Below are 25,421 nucleotides of genomic sequence, written 5' to 3' on the forward strand. Positions count from 1 at the left end.
TTAATTACAATCTCTATGAAAATATACTTGCATCTATATTTTCTTAAGATGTAATTATGGATTTAATGAGTCAATATAATATTAAACTCATTTGATTTATCGTTAATACTAGATTACATGATCTCTAGAACATTAGAGATTACATAATCACCATGTCGAACGAAAATAAATGATATAGAACAATACGTGAAGCTAAAATAATCGATGTAGGACGAAGATTATACTCAAAGTACAGATGGTGATATTGAGGTGTGTGATGTTGATATCCGAGGTACAGATTGTGATGTTGAGGTTTATGATGCGGTTGTGGTTGTTGGTGGTGGTAATGATACGGTTGGTCTTGAGGATGGTGATGCCGTTTATGTCGGTGATGCTGCTGGTGTTTGCAACCTTCGCACCATGTTCTCCAAAGCCGTTACGCGAGCGCAAAGTTCGTTAACTTCTGCTAGTATACCGGGATGATTGGCGGTTGGAGCGAGCGGATGAATAAGATTTGAGATATGGGATAGTATATAATCGTGACGAGATACTCTAGAAATGAAAGAGAAAATGGTTTCTCGAACAGGTTCACCGGTAAGTGCTTCAGGTTCATCGCCAAGTGAGCAATTTGGTGGATGAAAGGGATCTTCGATGTGAAATGATTTTCGGATATCGGATGATATTCTAGCTATATAGAATATCTATATATATAATACTAAAGATTTCGTAGACTACAAAGGAACCTACGGCATATGTCAAGCAAGTCTACAGATATGCTAAGATATGAATTATCAGATATGAATTTTGTCTATACTGTAGTGACCCGAACTTTTCCATGTTTATATATATTAATTGAGATTGATATTTACATGATTAAATGTTTCCAACATGTTAAGCAATCAAACTTGTTAAGACTTGATTAATTGAAATATGTTTCATATAGACAATTGACCACCCAAGTTGACCGGCGATTCACGAACGTTAAAACTTGTAAAAACGACATGACGATATATATATGGATATACATATGGTTAACATGAGATTATGATAAGTAAGTATCTCCATAAGTATATTAACAATGAGTTATATACATATAAACAAGACTACTAACTTAAGGATTTCGAAACGAGACATATATGTAACGATTATCGTTGTAACGACATTTAAATGTATATATATCATATTAAGATATATTAATATATCATAATATCATGATAATATAATAATTTAACATCTCATTAGATATAATAAACAATGGGTTAACAACATTAATTGAGATCGTTAACTTAAAGGTTTCAAAACAACACTTACATGTAACGACTAACGATGACTTAACGACTCAGTTAAAATGTATATACATGTAGTGTATTTAGATGTATTAAAATACTTTTGGAAGACTTTAAGACATATATCAAAACACTCATACTTAACGAAAATGGTTACAGTTACTTTCCCATTCTTTTCTTTCATCAAGAATTCTAGTCGTATTCTTACCCGTATTATACACAGCTTCAAAACGTACTTACTATGGGTATATACCAATAGGAACTAGCATGGGATTCCACTCTTGATTATGTCATGTATGACTAATCAATTTTAACTTCTACCATGAGCTAGTCAACTAACTAGAACTCCTTTTAACCCCACTCACCACTCACCAATTACCACTCATCATTCACTCCATTTCACTTCCAATTCTCTTTCTAATTCTCTCTCAACACACACACACACACACTATTATGAACGTATTTTTCCAGTAGTTAACCATCATCTTCATCAAAAATCACTTCAAGAATCAAGCTATAATCATCATAGGAAGAACACTTCAAGAACACTTCAAAAATCCCTTCAAGTTTACTAATTTACTTCCAAGCTTTCTAATCCATTCCAAGTAATCATCTAAGATCAAGAAACCTTTGTTATATACAGTAGGTTATCTTTCTTATTCAAGGTAATATTCATATTCAAACTTTGATTCAATTTCTATAACTATAAACTATCTTAATTCGAGTAAAAATCTTACTTGAACTTGTTTTTGTGTCATGATCCTACTTCAAGAACTTTCAAGCCATCCAAGATCCTTTGAAGCTAGATCATTTCTTGTCACCAACACATCTAAAATGTCATTTTTGAGCGGTGATAAAAATTTGGTTAAGTCAGGTCAGCCGGATTCAAATTTGGATCGTCAACCGAAAATTTTAGTATTTTAACAAAATTGTTAAAATGACTCTCGGACCTACTTTGAGGACTCGCAAGTTGAAATCAGTTAAGTTTAGGTAAAAACTATTATTTGGTATTAAAAGTATTTGCGACAAGCTTTAAAACGATATATTATTTATATAATTTTGTTGAGTTCAAACAGGTATAAAACAAGCGAGAAAATGGGCAATCGTTGCTGATTTTGAACACTTAACAAAAAATTTATCAGCATTTTATGTTTCGGGAGACTGTTTTCGCGAGGTCATAACTTTAAAACCGTAACTCCATTTTTGTCAAATAAACTGTCTATAGAAAGGTAGGATGACATACTTTCCAATGGTCATGACCTAAGGTATTATATCAAATTTGGTGGGACCCGGAATCAGCTGCAAAATACTAAAAAATACATATATGTAAATAATATAAATTTTTCTAAGTAAAAATGAATAACTTAAGTTTGACCTATGTTTGACTACTTGACCAACTTGTGTAATTTTATGCAGTTGTTGACTTGTGTTAACCATGTTGACTTGCGTTTGACTTGCGTTTGACTTACATTTGACTTACTTTGACTTGCGTTGACTTTTGTTGACTTTTGCTAAATTTTGCTAAATTTATGAGTCGGACTTGAGCAATAGGACTATACGAACCCTATGACCTGACCTAGCTTGTTAGACATTTATTAACCAACATAAATTCTTTAGGATGAGGTCTACGGTTACTTGCATTCCGAGTATTGGTTACATCTACGTGAATTGTTTATTGGGCTACAAAGGTGAGTTTCATTTGCTCCCTTTTTAATTGCTTTTGCAATATATATTTTTGGGCTGAGAATACATGCGCTGTTTTATAAATGTTTTACGAAATAGGTACAAGTACTAAAACTAATTCTATGTGGGTTTAAACCAGAAATATACCCTTAGCTTGGTAACATTAAACTACTTGTCTATGTACGGTAGGCGCGAATCCTAAAGATAGATCTATTGGGCCTGACAAACCCCATCCTGACTATGGGATGCTTTAGTACTTCGAGGTTATTTTAAACACATCTGATCTGGTGTACTTCAGAGGGTAAAACATGAACGTTAAGGCTTGTTACCGGGTGCCTACAACTTATAGAATACTTTTATACACTTGCGAGTGTACATATATTTATAGACAGAAATCTTGTGGTCTATTAAAATAATGAAAATGATTGTTTATGATAAACTAATGAACTCACCAACCTTTTGGTTGACACTTTTAGCATGTTTATTCTCAGGTTTTTCAAAAGTGCTTCCGCTGTCTGCTCGCTATTTGCTCAAGGTGATGCATGGAGTCTTTTATGCCATATTTTTAAAAAGACATTGCATTCAAATATTATTGTTATAATCTGTTATTAAATAAATTGATGATTTAGTCATTTTGTATAAGTTGTCATATATATATTTGGGATATGTCTATATTTTGGTAAAATTTCTATGTATAGAAAGTATTTAAAAAAAAAAATGAAAGCAATACTTTATCAAAACGTATCATATAGAGGTCGAAACCTCGCTGTGGGACCGTAGATAACGTACCGCGTCAATAGCGATTTTGGCGGGTCGTTATAAGTGGTATCAGAGTGTTGGTTCTAGGGAATTAGGTGCATTAATGTGTCTGACCTGGACCGTTAGGATACATTAGTGATCTAGTCTAGAACCGTGTCGTTACACTTATATGTGATTATGTGCATATTCTGATATTAATATAATATTATTATTACTATCGGTGAGAAAGTATTTCTCCCTTTGATTACAAGCCTTCTCATGCTCAAACGAGTTCATTTTCAACACCCGGTCATTGAAAAACCAGGAAGCGTCATTCAGGACTTTCGAAATTTCCGACATTCCTACGTGAGTTATTACTTATATATTTTTATAGATATCATATGTGTTATATTATGTGCTTATATGCTTCGATTCAGAAACTCCTGACTTCTCGAATTGTAAATCAGAAGAAGTCTTATCCGACTCACGAAGATTCTCAATAGTTTCAAAGACATTCTTATGTCATTACCCTTTCAATATTATTAAATTAATTAAATATTATATTCTCGTACTATTTTTAGTGCACTCCTTTTTGAAATCATTTTGATTTATAAATTTTGGAAAACGACACTTGTTTTATATCCATAAATATTTTAGAGTAATGTTGGAACAGAAGTATGAGTTAGTGTAATATAATTACGCTTGATCACCGTGGTTATATTACGGTAAGTCATGCAGAAGTTCTAATGGAACGTGATGGTGGTAATGCTTGATCAACCTTATCTTCACCACGTACCATGTTACATGACTCTGTTTTCTGTGCTGATATCTGAATATACCAAGACTCTATATGTGACATCATTTGAGTCACGTGTGGTTCCTTCTCATCTTTGTCATATCACACTCGCACTCCGGCAGTTTATTCAAAGGAATTCGTATCAAAGGACTATGATCTCGTTTTACCTAACTTTCATATTTAACTACAAGATGCTCGATCTTTCTACGTCAAGACGAACATTCTATCCTCACTTGTTTCTTAAATGCCGTTTAATCACACCAACCAAAATTTCGGGACGAAATTTTCTTTAAGGGGTAGGTAATGTAATAACCCGACTTTTTTCGTTAACATTTCGTTGAAAACTTAACAACCGGTACTTAAAATCTACAATTTTGTATGTTTTTTTAAATATACTATTATTAATATTGATTAGATTTTTTTTTTTTTAAAACACTAAGGTTAGTGAAAACGAGAAAAATATATTTTAAGACAACAAAAAGTATAATTATTAATTTTGATAATTATTATGTTATATAATAATTGAGTTTTGAAAAAATCAATTTTATTAATTAGGATATTCTTAAACTAAACCCGAGAAAATTAGTTTAAACATTCATGTTTTCAGTATCTAATTTAAAAATATAATAAATAAGTATTTTATGAAACACACAAACTAGGTATGACGTCAAGAGTTTAAAAGGTTTCAAACAATATATATATAATTTTTTTATAAATATAAAATTAACCAGTCATTGAATCATATTAAGATAAAATACATTGGATCTTAGCTAAAGGATAAAAAATTAATTATAACATGTGACTATACAGTAATACCCGTGTTTACCTAATTATTATACCCGTGATATATCTATTTACCTGTGACTACACATTAATACCCGTGTATATTAATTATTACATCCGTGATATCTATTATTGAGATAGAAATATACCCGTGACATATCTGTCTATTTATAACCCTAATTCATTTCATCAAACACACACATACGTACATATTCTTCCCCTCCTCAAGAACACCCGCTACTATTCATCATCATCATCAATCTTTCATCCTCAAGAACACCTTCAATAATCACTTGATCATAAAATCGTTTACATATTCGGACTCCTCTCGAAGAGCTCTACACATCTATACCAACAATTTCTTGATTAGGGTAAGTTTTAAAAACTCTAATTTTTGGGTTTTCATGTTTTTGTTACATTTTAGGGTAGATATAGTGTCTAGTGCTCAAGTCCTTGTATGTATGCATGATAGTATTCGTTAATTTGATTGTTTGATGACTTTTTGATGAATCACGAATTTGTTTTGTGTGAGGTCAGAAACTTGAACTTGTTAAATGTATAATATTATGAGATAATCAGAATCCTCTTGAAAAACTAATAATTTTGGACTTTGGAATTTCGAATTTTCGTTACCGTATGCTCATGTTATGCTTAATTGAAGTTTTAACTCGTTTTTATGAATGATCACGTTTTTGATTAGTATGCTACTGATATGAACATGATATTTTCAGTTTATGAAATAATTATAAATGAAATCCTTGTGAAAAATTAATAAGTTTGCTCTTTTGAATCGCATATTTTCGTTATGTATAGCTCAAGATATGATCAATTGAATTATCGTTGTGTTTTATGCATTAATCTGAAAACTGGTATTGATTGGTGACGAATTGGTTTATGTATGTTACATGGTTGGAAAGACAAGTGAAAAACACTCGAGATAGACTCGTATATCATGTTAATTGGATTTTTAAAACTCCCGTTATGCTTAATTGATTATTAGACCCGACTTTTGTTGATCAACGTTTTAAACAGATGAAAAACGCCATTTAAATTGATTTCTGGATTATGAGCTGAGGATTTTTGAAAATTATATGATTAGTACTTCACTTTTCATGTAGAGTATGCATGCTAATTGTTCCTAGATGTTCGGTTATATGCGTTCGAATATGACCTCCTGAAAATAATTGAATCTGTCCAAAAAATTTGCAGCGAATGACATAACTTGATTTGTAGATGGACTTAGGACTTGTGCTTCTGGTATGTGGTTATTTACATGTTTTTGCACATATGTCATTTGTATGTTAGCTTCTGAAACCGTTGTTTGCTATGCGTTATATGTGTTACAAAACAACATGTCTAAATTCTATCCAAATCAGGAAGTTCGTAGTATTTTGTAAAACTGTACGAATTGGCTAAATGAATTGCTTAGATTTATTTACCAGTGATTATTTGAGATGTTTGTGGCCATCTTCAATTGGCCGTTCATCGTTTTCATTCTTCTAGAATAAATGGCAGAATTTACAAAACTGGCGCGCGCTGAAAATTTTCTGAAAAACTGTCGGGCGCATTTGAGACTGCTGCGATTTTTCTATTAGGACTTAGAGTCTGATCTCCAGATATATTTTAGGACTTTGAGTTATGGAGATTTTGACGCATATTTCAAGTCAAACGGACCTGTACTTATTTTTATAAAAATTCTGGAAGTTGACTACATTATTTAAGCTAAATATTATGTGCAATTGACTTTGTTTGACCATATGGGTTTAATGGGTCAAAATGAGTAACGATCAGTGTAGAAAAGTCCCAAACGTCGATTTAAGTAAATTTAATGGTTGTGGTATTTTAAAAAAAATAAGTTGTGGCATGTTTTGGTCAAAATGGGTGTTTATGACCCATTTGGGTCATACGAGCCTACTTTGACCCATATGCGAAATTTTGAGAACCAAAGGTATGTAACACATCCCGTATATTGATTTAAGTATGTTTGCAAGTTTTGGTGCTTTAAAAATGAGTTTGGGTCAAATTTGGTTTAAAGAAAGTTTTATGACTCATTCGGGTCAAACATGCATAAATTGACCCATATGCATAATTTTGGAAAAACGAAAGTCACCAACACATCTAAAATGTCATTTTTGAGCTGTGATAAAAATTTGGTTAAGTCAGGTCAGCCGGATTCAAATTTGGATCGTCAACCGAAAATTTTAGTATTTTAACAAAATTGTCAAAATGACTCTCGGACCTACTTTGAGGACTCGCAAGTTGAAATCAGTTAAGTTTAGGTAAAAACTATTATTTGGTATTAAAAGTATTTGCGACAAGCTTTAAAACGATATATTATTTGTATAATTTTGTTGAGTTTAAACAGGTATAAAACAAGCGAGAAAATGGGCAATCGTTGCTGATTTTGAACACTTACAAAAAATTTATCAGCATTTTATGTTTCGGGAGACTGTTTTCGCGAGGTCATAACTTTAAAACCGTAACTCCATTTTTGTCAAATAAACTTTCTATAGAAAGGTGGGATGACATACTTTCCAATGGTCATAACCTAAGGTATTATATCAAATTTGGTGGGACCCGGAATCAGCTGCAAAATACCAAAAAATATACATATATGTAAATAATATAAATTTTTCTAAGTAAAAATGAATAACTTAAGTTTGACCTATGTTTGACTACTTGACCAACTTGTGTAATTTTATGCGGTTGTTGACTTGTGTTAACCATGTTGACTTGTGTTTGACTTGCGTTTGACTTACATTTGACTTACTTTGACTTGTGTTGACTTTTGTTGACTTTTGCTAAATTTTGCTAAATTTATGAGTCGGACTTGAGCAATAGGACTATACGAACCCTATGACCTGACCTAGCTTGTTAGACATTTATTAACCAACATAAATTCTTTAGGATGAGGTCTACGGTTACTTGCATTCCGTGTATTGGTTACATCTACGTGAATTGTTTATTGGACTACAAAGGTGAGTTTCATTTGCTCCCTTTTTAATTGCTTTTGCAATATATATTTTTGGGCTGAGAATACATGCGCTGTTTTATAAATATTTTACGAAATAGGCACAAGTACTAAAACTAATTCTATGTGGGTTTAAACCAGAAATATACCCTTAGCTTGGTAACATTAAACTACTTGTCTATGTACGGTAGGCGCGAATCCTAAAGATAGATCTATTGGGCCTGACAAACCCCATCCTGACTATGGGATGCTTTAGTACTTCGAGGTTATTTTAAACACACCTGATCTGGTGTACTTCAGAGGGTAAAACATGAACGTTAAGGCTTGTTACCGGGTGCCTACAACTTATAGAATACTTTTATACACTTGCGAGTGTACATATATTTATAAACGGAAATCTTGTGGTCTATTAAAATAATGAAAATGATTGTTTATGATAAACTAATGAACTCACCAACCTTTTGGTTGACACTTTTAGCATGTTTATTATCAGGTTTTACAAAGTGCTTTCGCTGTCTGCTTGCTATTTGCTCAAGGTGCTGCATGGAGTCTTTTATGCCATATTTTTAAAAAGACATTGCATTCAAATATTATTGTTATAATCTGTTATTAAATAAATTGATGATTTAGTCATTTTGTATAAGTTGTCATATATATATTTGGGATATGTCTATATTTTGGTAAACTTTCTATGTATATAAAGTATTTAAAAAAAAAAATGAAAGCAATATTTTATCAAAACGTATCATATAGAGGTCGAAACCTCGTTGTGGGACCGTAGATAACGTACCGCGTCAATAGCGATTTTGGCGGGTCGTTATAAAAGGTTTCAAAACAACACTTACATGTAACAACTAACGATGACTTAACGACTCAGTTAAAATGTATATACATGTAGTGTATTTAGATGTATTAAAATACTTTTGGAAGACTTCAAGACATATATCAAAACACTCATACTTAACGAAAATGGTTACAGTTACTTTCCCATTCTTTTCTTTCATCAAGAATTTTAGTCGTATTCTTACCCGTATTATACACAGCTTCAAAACGTACTTACTATGGGTATATACCAATAGGAACTAGCATGGGATTCCACTCTTGATTATATCATGTACGACTAATCAATTTTAACTTCTACCATGAGCTAGTCAACTAACTAGAACTCCTTTTAACTCCACTCACCACTCACCAATTACCACTCATCATTCACTCCATTTCACTTCCAATTCTCTTTCTAATTCTCTCTCAACACACACACACTATTATGAACGTATTTTTCCAGTAGTTAATCATCATCTTCATCAAAAATCACATCAATAATCAAGCTATAATCATCATAGGAAGAACACTTCAAGAACACTTCAAAAATCCCTTCAAGTTTACTAGTTTACTTCCAAGCTTTCTAATCCATTCCAAGTAATCATCTAAGATCAAGAAACCTTTGTTATATACAGTAGGTTATCTTTCTTATTCAAGGTAATATTCATATTCAAACTTTGATTCAATTTCTATAACTATAAACTATCTTAATTCGAGTAAAAATCTTACTTGAACTTGTTTTTGTGTCATGATCCTACTTCAAGAACTTTCAAGCCATCCAAGATCCTTTGAAGCTAGATCATTTCTTGTCACTTTCAGTAGGTTTACCTACTAAACTTGAGATAGTAATGATGTTCATAACATCATTCAATTCATATATATAAAACTATCTTATTCGAAGGTTTAAACTCGTAATCACTAGAACATAGTTTAGTTAATTCTAAACTTGTTCGCAAACAAAAGTTAATCCTTCTAACTTGACTTTTAAAATTAACTAAACACATGTTCTATATCTATATGATATGCTAACTTAATGATTTAAAACCTGGAAACACGAAAAACACCGTAAAACCGGATTTATGCCGTCGTAGTAACACCGCGGGCTGTTTTGGGTTAGTTAATTAAAAACTATGATAAACTTTGATTTAAAAGTTGTTATTCTGAGAAAATGATTTTTATTATGAACATGAAACTATATCCAAAAATTATGGTTAAACTCAAAGTGGAAGTATGTTTTCTAAAATGGTCATCTAGACGTCGTTCTTTCGACTGAAATGACTACCTTTACAAAAATGACTTGTAACTTATTTTTCCGACTATAAACCTATACTTTTTCTGTTTAGATTCATAAAATAGAGTTCAATATGAAACCATAGCAATTTGATTCACTCAAAACGGATTTACAATGAAGAAGTTATGGGTAAAACAAGATTGGATAATTTTTCTCATTTTAGCTACGTGAAAATTGGTAACAAATCTATTCCAACCATAACTTAATCAACTTGTATTGTATATTATGTAATCTTGAGATACCATAGACACGTATACAATGTTTCGACCTATCATGTCGACACATCTATATATATTTCGGAACAACCATAGACACTCTATATGTGAATGTTGGAGTTAGCTATACAGGGTTGAGGTTGATTCCAAAATATGTATAGTTTGAGTTGTGATCAATACTGAGATACGTATACACTGGGTCATGGATTGATTCAAGATAATATTTATCGATTTATTTCTGTATATCTAACTGTGGACAACTAGTTATAGGTTACTAACGAGGACAGCTGACTTAATAAACTTAAAACATCAAAATATATTAAAAGTGTTGTAAATATATTTTGAACATACTTTGATATATATGTATATATTGTTATAGGTTCGTGAATCAACTAGTGGCCAACTCTTACTTCCCGACGAAGTAAAAATCTGTGAATGTGAGTTATAGTCCCACTTTTAAAATCTAATATTTTTGGGATGAGAATACATGCAGGTTTTATAAATGATTTACAAAATAGACACAAGTACGTGAAACTACATTCTATGGTTGAATTATCGAAATCGAATATGCCCCTTTTTATTAAGTCTGGTAATCTAAGAATTAGGGAACAGACACCCTAATTGACGCGAATCCTAAAGATAGATCTATTGGGCCTAACAAACCCCATCTAAAGTACCGGATGCTTTAGTACTTCGAAATTTATATCATATCTGAAGGGTGTCCCGGAATGATGGGGATATTCTTATATATGCATCTTGTTAATGTCGGTTACCAGGTGTTCACCATATGAATGATTTTTATCTCTATGTATGGGATGTGTATTGAAATATGAAATCTTGTGGTCTATTGTTACGATTTGATATATATAGGTTAAACCTATAACTCACTAACATTTTTGTTGACGTTTAAAGCATGTTTATTCTCAGGTGAATACTAAGAGCTTCCGCTGTTGCATACTAAAATAAGGACAAGATTTGGAGTCCATGTTTGTATGATATTGTGTAAAAACTGCATTCAAGAAACTGATTTCTATGTAACATATTTGTATTGTAAACCATTATGTAATGGTCGTGTGTAAACAGGATATTTTAGATTATCATTATTTGATAATCTACGTAAAGCTTTTTGACCCTTTATTTATGAAATAATGGTTATGGTTTGTTTTAAAAATGAATGCAGTCTTTGAAAAACGTCTCATATAGAGGTCAAAACCTCGCAACGAAATCAATTAATATGGAACGTTTTTAATCAATAAGAACGGGACATTTCATATACACTATCGATGCACTAAATGTAGTAAGACGTGTCTAGACTTAAGAATGATAAGCAGGTAATTTTCTAAGGATAATAAACAGATGATTTCCGACTAGATATGATAAGCAAAACTTTTGATATGTAAACATGGTCGAAGTCCAGACTCACTAATGTATCCTAACATCTTATCAGTTAGACACACTAATGTACGACCTAGTTCACTAGGACCAACGCTCTGATACCAAATGTAAAAACCCGTCCTTATCCATCTGAACGAAATCTTCAACATTTGGTCCCATTGCGATGATCGACTCCAAATAATGTCCTTAAAATGAGCATATGCACAGCGGAAGACTTAATTCGTACCTAAGAATAACATGCTTTAAAAAGTAAACATAAAGTTGGTGAGATATATAGGTTTGATGCTAGCAGCGTTATAATTATGGACCACAAGATTTCATATATTAAACATAATACACTCGCAAGTGTATGAAAGACATTCTAAGTTTGTTGAGCACCTGGTAACCAAACTTTACAAGTATAAAACAGCACATATTCCCTTTATATATAATCGCACTACACCGTACCAAGTGTAGCCACCTAAACGAAGTACTGTGCAACCGTTGAAAACTGGTCGTCCAGCCCGGTTGGGGATGTCAGCCCGATAGATCTATCAACAGGATTCGCGTTTACACTGGCCCATGTAATTAATAGTTACCAAGTTATAGGGAGATATGCAGTGGTACAACTCAACGTAGAACGTAATTTTAGTCATTTGTGTCCATAACGTAAATCATTTATAAAAGTAGCGCATGTATTCTCAGCCCAAAAATATTTAGAGTTTAAAAAGGGACTATATACTCACCATACTGTATTTCATAGTAGAAATACATATAACATCATTGAACAAGTGTAAGGTTGGCCTTGGATTCACGAACCTATATTATTCATATATATATTAACACATTGTAATCGAACAAATTTATATATCATTAGAGATCTAATTATTATTTTAATTAGGTTTTTCATTAATAACCTTATTATTTATATTTACTAATATTTATTATAAAAGTATTAATATAGTTATGTTATGTGTAGTAAATATAGTTTTATATAACTAATAGTTATTTGATAAAATAATATTGATAATAATAATAAATAAAAGTTGTTTTATTTTACAATAATAATAGTAATAATAATAATAATAATAATAATGATCAAAATATACTACCTTAAGGGTCTGGCTTCCATGGTTAGCAAAAAAAAATAATGTCGTTGCCCAAACTCGAACCCATGACCTTTTGCTTAACTTACACACCCCCAACCATTGCTCAGCTAATTACTTTCCTGTAAAACTTTGCAAGTTTAAATATTTAACCTATACTAGCTGTTATCTTCCTAGCAACCACATCATCCATAACCATAATCAAATCGTTACACCATCCTTAATACGTTTTAGTGGAACACAACCGGGTCTTGGCCAAACAGAAGTTTTACATACGGCCCAAATAAGAAATAGGCTATCGTGGCCTAATCAAACAAATGAATTTCTCAGCCCAACTAGTATACGACCCATCACTTAACCCAACGATTAAGTTAATCTTTTATCAATTAGAAAGTCCATGGAACAAATCACTCTTTTCTGTTTTCGATTAAATGAGCATCCACTTTTCATCATCATCATTTATATTTTCTGTTTCGATATCAATATTATAATCATCAAACCATCATCTTACTCTAATTATCATCATTACTAACTTAATACTATCATCACCTAATATTGTAAATCATCTTTATCTAACCCTAATCTTCCTACGCTAAACTCTATGATCTTACATCACCATTAATTCATATCATCTCCAATTTCTCATCTCCTTATTAAATCCATCATCGTTATCATACTAATCATCATCTTATTTATCATGCTACCATAATCTATATTATTGTCTATATCAATGATAACAGAATCACTCTTCCTTGTCATCACCTATTCGATGTGCAGGAAAAGAAAAGAAATAGTAATGATAATAGCAGCACAATGATGTTGAGGGTTTATAGTGCTTTATAGGGTAGTCCGATTAGAAAAGGAAAATAGAAAGCACTTAGCATCGATGTATTTGATTTGCAAGCAATAAAAGTGATTTTTGTGGGGTACAAGGACTTAGTAAAGTGTCGGCCATTCCTTGCCTTTTAATATCAAAATTTTCGGTATCTTGTGTCCCACTAGCGAGAAGAGGATGCAAGTGGAATAACTCTTTATTCAAAGTGTCGGTTATCAAGAATATATATACACATCACATATTTTGCATGCTTCCTTACTCTTTTCTTTCGGTTAAGATGGAACACAACAGCATCGGTATTCAATCCCAGCAGATGCGAGGTATTCGAATGATAATTTAAACAAACGTGGAGCTGTAACCGTTTGGTAGTATAAGGTGATGGTCGACGGTGGTGATTAGAATGAAGGTGATGGTTACATGGGGATCTCCATTGGTTTTCAAGGTGGGTTTTGTTCTTGAAGCTTTTGAATAGCAAACGAAAACGGAGAAAAAATATATGTGGTGGTTGTAATGATGATGGGACGTAACACAAAAGCAAAATTAAAAAGGGTTCGTTGGGTTAGGGTGTGATGTTGTTGGTTCTTTTTAAAATAGAAAACAAGATGATGGTGATCGGTTTATGTTTAAAATAGAATGTTAGTAAGCAGTAGCGGTGAGAAGGTGTTGATGTTGGGAGGTTTTTGTTTACGATCATAACAAAAACAGGAGGTAGAACTCAAGGTGATAGTCGTGATTCTAAATGGGTTTCATGGTGATCGAAGTGGTGGTTCTTAATAACACTCAGTACCATATTGTATTAATTTATAACCCAATTTGATCGACAGCCAATTCTTCTCAAGGACAGAAATATAATTAAAAAAAATAAAGGTGAAACTGATTGTTTTGGTTGTATCTTGAAATTGAGATTCGATTCGTACCAATCTTTGAAATGTAAAACAATCAATAACAGGTTGAAAATGATAGCAAACAGATATACGTAATTTTTATATTTAATTTTATTTATACAAGTTGGTTATACATCCATATATATATGTATGTATTTGTATCGATATATATATACAGCTGTATTTTGTATATATATATATATATATATATATATATGTAATTATATAAAACAGTAAGTATAAATCTGTTTATATGTATATAATCCATAATTGGATAATTACAAGTATAAATGTGTTAATATTATTAATAATAAAATAATAAAATTATTAGTAAGAAATCTAGTATCAATAGATAATAAATAATGTTAATTTTAACAATAGTGCAAATTTTAATAAATTTAACTAATAATAATGATAATAATAATTTTATTAATGATGCAAATAATAATACCAGTTATAATAATATTAATATTATTTTTGATAATAATAACATTAATAATAATAATATAAATTAGATCTTATATATATATATATATATATATATTTTATTTACAATTAGTTGTTCGTGAATCGTCAGGCTTGGTCAAAGGGTAACTGATTATCCGAATATAGATTTCAAACTTTCTAGACTCAACATTACAGATTTTGCTTATCGTGTCGGAAACATATAAAGATTAAGTTTTAAATTTGGTCAGAAATTTCCGGGTCATTACAGTACACATCCCATGCTAAATGAAGAATACTGTCTACCTTGTGCTGGTAGACTAGGCAGCATACAAAACACTCGACACAACAACAAATGTTGTCTGTACATAACTAAACCTATGCTGGTTGCACATCACATTTTAGTGTACATAAATTCTATTTTGTCATAACTAAATCCTTAATTATTTTGGGGACTCGACAGGTTTACCTTTATTGCAAAATCGAGCTAGATAGTTGCTACACAAAAGAATGGGTGCCATTTTTGGACAAGAATCATCACCTTTAACACCATTGAAACTCTCTCCCTCTCTAGGGTTTTGTTTCCCTCTCTAAATTGGAGTGTTTTTTTATAGGATAAACTAAAATGGAGCTCCCAAATCTGCTTTCGGGGTCTAAAACACGTTTTTAACATTTTACATAACTAGTCCCTCCAATTACAAAAGTTGTCAAACTCACTCTAAACACATATTCGGCCAATTTTCCATCAAATGGGGCAGAATTTTGAAAAACTTAAAAACGAAAGTTGTAGTTCTATTTATTACGGACGTCTGGGTTTTCGAATCGCCTCATTGTGAGGTCGTATGAGCAAGTTATGCTTAAAATACGAAAACAGCCCCAAAATCACTTTTTATCGAAAAGTTAACCGTTAAGCATTTCGACTTAATATTTTTAGTCCATGACCGCCAACACTTATTGTTATTAAAAATAATAATATTTTAAGTCACTTATAACATCTCGAAATACCTCGATCACTCCCAGTATTATTAAATTAATATATAAGCATATAATAAAATAATACTCAAATTTCTGGGATGTTACAACTCTCCTCCACTTATAACTGATCACATCCCCGTGATCCGCACTACTCATCAACAAAATTCTCACATTCACAACCCACACATAAAAAAATTCGTTTAATGGTGAAATATCAGATACCACCATTGCTAACCTTCTCAGGGCACTAGAAGTCCCTTCAACCTACACACGGTACTTCACCACTCCATCAAATGGAGTTCCTTCTCTATTCTTGTCAAAACTTATCGCCAGACAGCTTTCTAGCACTAGCATGGATACTATTCGTGTACCAGAATTTCGTCAACAATGAGTTCTCACCCCGTCAACCATTGCACGTCATCACACACCCCACAATACACTCACCAACACCGGATGAGCCTCTCGCCCCGACCATCCGTTAAGGAAGGCCTTGGCATTATAACACGTCAAGTTCTCACTAAACAAGGTATCACACCCTCAAAAATTGAACCGCAACCGTGCACTTCTAATTGAAGCATTTAGAACCGGCACTCCACATCCCACAATCACTCGCAAAGCGAAACAATCCACTAGCGATTTACACGAACACGCTTTACAAATAGGGAAAAATGATGCAATCTCTTCGACACCAAACTCAGAGTCGCTCACCAACACCATCCGATATTCACAACTTCCCAGATTTACGATGCGGATACACCCTTTAGGGTATACCCACACCCCTACTTCCGGATTCTAAGGGTTTTCAATGGGCCTCACACCACCATTCGGTGATTCCCGATCCCTTTCCTCGCGAGGACCTGAGCTCCACAAAACCATCATCACAAAAGATACCATGCCACAACCTCTTTGAATCATGAATCGACGGTCGTAACACCCAACCTTGAGTCCCAAAACAATAGCACGTCACTCAACCTTGTTAGGAATCCACATCCTTATGGAGGTCTATAACGTTGCTCTTCGACACTTCTTACCGCTACACACTATCAAGACTTCCTTGGAGAATAATAAAATGCATCTACTTAGGATTCAATTCCACATTCAAGTCACGAAGACGATAACATTCCTAGAACTTATCGTTCACCATCATACATGACCATCATCATCTCTAATCATATAGACACCGAACTCCCGAGAATTAACTTCAAACCCCCTAAGTCATTAAACGCAATCATCCTCAACGTCATACTTATAATGACATCACACATTTACTAACGCGAGTTGCACCCGTCTCCTCAGGGTAGACTCTCACAAAATTCCTACGCACATCTCCGAGCTTAGGCATACACCATCGCGCTCCATCAGTCCTACCAATTAGTCGAGCTCACTCGACCTTCCACTCAATGGTCATTTGATCACTATCGGGCCCTTGCTCCCTCTCACTATCGCGCCCTTGATCACTATCGGGCCCTTCCCCATTGATCATACCCCTATATATATATATATATATATATATATATATATATATATATATATATATATATATATATATATATATATATATATATATATATATATATATATCTGTATGTGTGTGTGTGTGTGTGGAAAATGCTAATGACAACCCTAACTGGTTGTCATTAAGAAACTTTTACATGTATTTTTTAATTGTACAATCCAAATAACCACATATTTCCATGGAAAAAACTACCAACTAACTTACAAATGTACAACTAGTTTTGCATCAAAACATTTCTTAATGACAACTCTAAGATTTGCCATTAGCATTTATATATATATATATATATATATATATATATATATATATATATATATATATATATATATATATATATATATATATATATATATATATATATATATATATATTATTGAAGCTGATTGGTTGATGAAACTGATGTACAAGGTCTATTATTGCACATTTTCAAATGTTTGTAGGTACAGGGGCTAGTCTTGTATTTATGCTATAGTGTAAGGGCCTGTTCTGGTCAATTTTGTATTTAGGTTTGTTAGAAGTTGTTAGGGTTGGTTAGTGGCAGTTAGTTTAGATGGCTGGTATATATGTCGATGTGTTTCTGTATCATGAATTCAACTGAAAGGAATCCAAATGCAATTGTACAAATTTTGTTAATCTCCTCATGGTATCAGAGCGATTCTTAGATTAACGATCTTCAATTGCAATTTTCTGTTTCTTTTTCAAGTAATTTTGCTTCTGCTCACATCAATTTCAAATGGATCCACAACATCAACAACTTCTTTCAAAATTCGTTGTATTTGCATCCGTAAGATGGACCTGGTTCACTTTCAATTCAAGAGAAGCTATCTGGAGCTCAAAACTATCGACCATGGCATAGATCAATGAAAATTTCTCTATCCACAAAGCGTAAGTTAGGGTTTGTCACTAAATATATAATCCGTCCAGTTAATGATCCTAATCAGACAAAACTTTGGGATACCTGCAACAATATGGTGATCAGTTGGATCATGAGTTCTGTTTCTGAATCCATAGTGAAATCTATCATGTTTGTTGATACTGCATGTGCTATCTAGAAGCAATTAGAGAAAAGGTTTGCTTTAAGTAATGGTTCCAGAAAATATAAACTGCATAAAGATACATATTCTTGTGATCAAAATGGCATTTCTGTTAGTGAGCATTATACCAAAATGAAGCGTATTTGGGAAGAAATTGACTCAATGAGTGAACTGCCTAGGGTTACTAATGTTACTCCTGAGATTACTAATTTTCTGAATGCTTTAACAAAGCAGAAGGAAGAAGAAAATCTGTTTCAGTTTCTTAATGGTTTAGATGAACAATTTTCTCCTTTGAGGAGTCAGATGTTGCTAATGAGTCCATTACCTAGTGTTGAGGTGGCTTGTTCTATGTTGCAACAAGAATAATCTCAAAGAGAGATGTTTACTTCTGTTCAAAATCAAGAGATGACTGCTTTGTTTAGCAAATCAACCACTAGTGATGATAATTGTACCTTTTGTGGTCATAAGTGGCATTCACCAGACAAGTGTTGGGAGAAAATTGGCTATCCTCCTTGGCATTAAAGGGTAGATTGAATGCTAAAAGGTCAACTTAGGTCAAACCAACTCAAGTCAAGAAGAATGTGAAGTATAATGCTGTCAAGAAGACTGCAATCACTGTTCAAGGAAATAATGTTGTGTTCACTACTAAAAAATTTTTGCAGTTGTTGAAATGTTTACCTAACATTGCACAAAATGATGCTATTGGTCAAGTTGCTAAATCTGATGATGAGCTTGATAATCATTTTGCTGCAGGTATTCTCTCTAAACATAATTCTATTAATCAATGGATTCTTGATACAGGGGCAACAGATCACATGACTTCTGATGTTAATGGCCTAAGTGATCTAAAGTCATTAGTTGTTAAACCCTATATAAGATTACCAAATGGTAATACTTCTGTTATCTCTCATATTGGACAAGTGAAATTAAAAAATCACATGATGTTAAAAGAAGTACTTGTAGTACCTTCCTTTAAGCTAAATCTCATATCTGTGTCAAAACTAACCAGAGACAATCAATGTACAGTTATTTTCTATACTTTGTTATGTTTGATTCAGGACTTGAAAACACAGAAGGTGATAGGACTGGGTGAAAGGAAAGATGATCTATACTACTTGGTGAATGTTCCAATGGATCAAGTGGATAAAAGGCTGGTGAAACTCATTTCTGCTTATGTTAAAGATTCTTATTTGTTTTCAATAAAAGAAGGGTATTGTGCTAATTCATCTAAGCTTGTAATGTCTTACAGCTTGTGGCATCATAGGCTAGGGCATGTATCTGATTTTAAAATGAAATACATTCCATCTGTTTGTGGTTCTAAATTAGTTTCAGATAATGAGACTGTTTATGTTACTTTTCCATTGGCTAAACTTACAAAGTTTCCTTATAACTTGACTGATTCACATTCAAATACTATTTTTCATTTAGTGTATATAGATATCTGGGGTCCATATAAGGTGAAAACTCAAGGCAAATACAACTATTTCTTGACCATTGTGGATGATTGCAGTAGAGCCACTTGGGTGTATCTTTTAGAACATAAAAATAGTTGTTTTGATGCTTTTAAAAGGTTTCTACAGTTTGTGAAAACTCAGGTCAATAAATCTGTTAAAGTTGTGAGATCTGATAATGCAATAGAGTTTATTAAAGGAAAATTAGGTGCATACTTAACTGGTTTAGGTATAGAGCAGCAAACTTCTTGTGTAGATAGGCCTCAGCAGAATGGTGGGGTTGAAAGAAAGCATAGGCATATTTTAGAAGTTGCAAGGGCATAAAGATTTCAAGAACAATTATCATTAAATTGTTGGGGATATTGTGTGAGTACAACTGTTTATCTCATAAATAGAATACCTTCTTCTTTTCTGGGAAATAAAACTCCTCATGAAATTCTATTAGGTTATCCACCTTCATATGATAATCTAAGAGTTTTTGACTGCTTAGCTTTTGCTAGTAATCCTAGTAGAAATGTGGACAAATTTAGTCATAAGAGGTGTTCCTTGTGTATTCTTGGGATATCCTGCACATCAAAAGGGATATGTTCTCTACAATCTAATGGATAAGACTACTTTTGTTTCAAGAGATATTGATTACAAAGAACAAATTTTTCCATTTCACAAAGATATAATCAACAAGTTGCTAAAGCTTGCTCATATTGATATGCCACACTCCTTTGTTGATTATGATATACCTGTAGCAAATCCTAGTCCATCTATTGTAGCTGTAACAACCGAACTTTTTTTACTTGCTTTTGTGCTTTGTGCCTTCACGAAACTGCGTATTTGTGCGTACTGAGCTATATTATACTCTGGGATCTTACTACATGTGGATTACTTTCGTTTATATGTTAAAACATGTTATTAAGTACATAGGTTACTTAACTTGATCCCCGGAAGCCTTTACGACCGTTAGTGTCACTTAACGTTTAGAACGAGCTATATTTGTAGGTACACGTTTAACTTTGGTCATAATCGAAATATTATGACTACGAAATACTAATTTTTATTTTATAATAACAATTACTTGGGATTTTTGGATGCTTAATTACGCCTAGTACTTTACTAAAACATACTAGTTAGTCTTGTTGGACTTTCTACCTTGTTGAACTTTAGCCCACCCTACTCTAGCTAGTGTACTATTTAATTAGCCCAATTATTAGTGGATTATGACCCAATTATATGTAATACAAATGCCCATTTATAAGAGCCAACATACTAGCATTTTTGCTTACCATTATCCTTAATGTTGCACGGAATCCAAACAATAATCACCACCTTTAGACCACCACTAATCAAAAAGCAACTTGTCCCCCCCTTTTGTCTCCCCAAATTCGACGGCCAAAGGGCCTCCCCACCCCTATAAATATCAAGCCATTTCCTCTTATTTTCTCTCTAGTCTTTCTCACTCTAAAAATTGTAAGTTTCTTGATTTTCTTCTTCTTCTTCTTCTTCCTTTCTTGGTCACGACATCATCATCATTGGAAGATCAAGCTCTTTAGCTTTTAGACCTTGTTATATCTTGTAGATTCAAATTTGGATTTGAATCCTTCAAGAAATGGAAGATTCAAGCTTCCTAGCTTTGAATCTTCACTTATTTTGTTAGATCTAAATCTTTTAGCTTATAATCTTTGTATTTTGTTGTAAAGATCCAAACTTGTGTTTGTGGTCTTCATGTAACTTGAAGATCTAGCTTCATGCTCCAAGGATCTCCAAGAACAACCAAGATTCAAGCTTTCTAGCTTTGAATCTTCATTTCTTTTGTTGGATCTAAGTTTTCTAAATTATGATCTCATTATTTTGTTATAAAGATCAAAACTTTTGTTTATGATCTTCATGTAACTTGAAGATCTAAGCTTTATGTTTCAAGATCTTCAAGAACACTAAAGATTCAAGCTTTCTAGCTTTGTAATCTCATAACTTGTGTGAAAAGGATCCAAGCTCTCTAGCTTAGGGTTCCATTACTTTATTTTATCAAGTTTGTGTTCATACTTGTTTGATTAAAGGAAAGTTTGTAGCTTTAATTGCAAATATAACTTGTATTTATGTTAAGACTAAGAATATGATGTAACCTTGGTTCATCATCCTTCTAAAACTCTTAAGTGAGTTGTATTCTTACTTGGTCTTAACATATTGTGTGTTGATGGTTGAATCTTGATCAAAGTGATGCTAACACATCAATGAGTTGTACACTTAAAGCTACAAGCATCAAGGATGAGAACCGTGATGAGCATCAAGCACCAAGAATCCCACAGGAGCACTTGTTTACTATTTTTCGGGGTCTGTCAGACTCTCTGGGCTTCTGGAAAGTTGATTTTTAGATAATTCGTTTCGAGTAGATGAATTTTCATTTAAGACTCACCTAAATCCGATATATGGTCTAGGATTTATATCCTTTTTAAAAACCACTACGCCTTTGTAACGTTGTGCTGAAAATTTCTGACCTACTCGCATTTAAACCGTCGCCACGGTCAAATGAAGATGAGTTAGGTTCTGAAAATTGGTCAGTGGTTAGAGGACTCACATACGGAGCCATGTCCACTGACTATGCGTCTTTTCAATTTTTATAGAGGTCGTAACAGCTGTCCAAAGTCAGCCTTTTGTTTCGATCTCTATTCTTGTTAAACTTACTTTAGCTTTGATGATGATGATGATGACACTTAAACTTAATTTATGCACTTTTAAACTTATGGGGACAATATATTGACCTAGTGACCTTTGACTTAGGTTGACGACCTTTCGGACTGACTTACTACTTGCATACGTTTCATATCAACTTTTACTGCTTATTCACCGTGAGTTATAGCTTCCCTTTTTACTTTACTATTTTTGGGACTGAGAATACATGCGCTTTTTATGTTTTACATACTATACACGAGTACTTAAACTTTATATATGTGTGGGTAACATAACGGCACAAAGATTCCCCTTAGCTCGGTAACGTTTAATCATTGGTTTCCTAACCGTGAACGCGAATCTTAGATATGGATCCATAGGGTTTGACATCCCCACTCGGGATAGTCGCGCTAGCATTCAACGGGTGCTTAATACTTCGAGGACAAACGCACTCGCCAAGTGCACTTTTAGGGGGTGATATACATACGTTAAGTCTAGTTACCGGGTGCCCACGGTTAAGCATATACTTTTCATACTAATTTAAACTGCTGATTGAAGCACTGAAATCTTGTGGTCTACATTACTTTACTGATTACAAACTATAGATCACCAACATTCGTGTTGACTTTTAAGCGTATATTTCTCAGGTGCTTAGACAATGTTGCTTCCGCTGTGAGACTTGCTATCTTGGTGTTATAGACTTGCTGTTATGGACCTGTTGTGTTAGATTTCCGATGCATTACTTAGAGATGTCTCAATCTTGAAACTTTTATCTTGCATTCGTAACTTATGTTATTTTCAAACAATGGCTTTGTAACGACCTTTGGGTCACATACTTATGTTAACGCTTCTATTCATAGGAAGCACGTTATCTTTTGTAAAATGCCATCTTTTTATGAATGCAAAACTGGTTTTCAAACAGCATATAGTGTTTGACCTTGTAATGATCCTGTTGTTGATGAACCGTACACGATGGTTTTGTACGGGGCGTCACAGTAGCAAGTCAACCAGAGTCAACAGAAAGTCAAATTGAGTCAACTATTGGTGATATTCCCTTAAACAATGTGCCAATTGAGACTGCTTCTATTTCTGTTCCGGTGTTGTTGTTGAAGCTGGTAAGTTTTGCACCATATTTTCCAAAGCCACTACTCGAGCGCGAAGCTCGTTGACTTTTTCTATTACTCCGGGATGATTGTCAGTTGAAACAAGCAGATGAATAAGGTTTAGAATTTGAGATAGTATATAATCATGGCGAGATATTCGGGAAATGAGGGTGAAAATAGTGTTTCGGACTAGTTCGTCGGTAATTGCTCCAGGTTTTTCGTCAAGAGGTGAATTTGGTTGATGGAAAGGATCGCCCTCTTCTCATCTCCATTGATTAAGTCGATTACGAACCCATCCCCAATTCATCCAGAATTGATGATGGCTGATTGGTTGATTCATTCCGGTGATGCTGCTTTCGGAGCTTGAGTGAAACTCCATATCAGAATCTGAGGGACTTGAACTAGTGGCGAGTTCCATTTCGTATGATTTAATAAAGAATTTTTCGATATGAAATGATTTTCGGATATCGGATGATATTCTAATTACATAGAATACTTATGTTTAGTACAGAAGATCCCGTAGATTACGGAGAAATTTACGGAATATGTCAGGCAAAGTCTACAGTAACGGATACGCTAAGATATGAATTTTGTCTATACACTATTCATGCAGTCAATGTAGTAAAACATGTCTAGACTAAGAATGATAAGCAGGTAATTTCCTAAGGATGATAAGCAGGTAATTTTTGACACGAAATGATAAGCAAAACTTTTAACATGCAGACACGGTCGAAGTCTAGACCCACTAATGCATCTAAACAACTATCAGTTAGACACACTAATACAAGACCTGGTTCGCTAAGACCACCGCTCTGTATCCAATGAAAGGACCCGTTCATACCAATTATAAAAGATTCACAATAGTTGATTTCATTGCGAGGTATTTGACCTATATATGATACATTTTACAAACATTGCATTCGTTTTTAAAAGACAAACTTTCTTTACATCGAAAGTTGACGACATGCATACCATTTCATAATATATCCAACTATAATTGACTTAGTAATAATCTTGATGAACTCAACGACTCGAATGCAACGTATTTTTAAATATGCCATGAATGACTCCAAGTAATATCCTTGAAATGAGCAAATGTACAGCGGAAGATTTCTTTCATACATGAGAATAAACATGCTTTAAAGTGTCAACCAAAAGGTTGGTGAGTTCATTAGTTTATCATAATCGATCATTTTCATCATTTTAATAGACCACCAGATTTTCATTTCCATTTCTCATAAATATACGTCTCATGCATAGAGACAAAAATCATTCATATGGATTGAACACCTGGTAACCGATATTAACAAGATGCATATAAGAATATCCCCTATCATTCTGGGACATCCATCGAACATGATAAAACAACATCGAAGTACTAAAGCATCTGCAACCATGGATGGGGTTTGTTAGGCCCAATAGATCTATCTTTAGGATTCGCGTCAATTAGTAGATCGGTTTACTAATTCTTAGGCTA

The sequence above is a fragment of the Rutidosis leptorrhynchoides genome, chromosome 3 (genome assembly GCF_046630445.1).
Source record: "Rutidosis leptorrhynchoides isolate AG116_Rl617_1_P2 chromosome 3, CSIRO_AGI_Rlap_v1, whole genome shotgun sequence".
Taxonomy (NCBI): domain Eukaryota; kingdom Viridiplantae; phylum Streptophyta; class Magnoliopsida; order Asterales; family Asteraceae; genus Rutidosis; species Rutidosis leptorrhynchoides.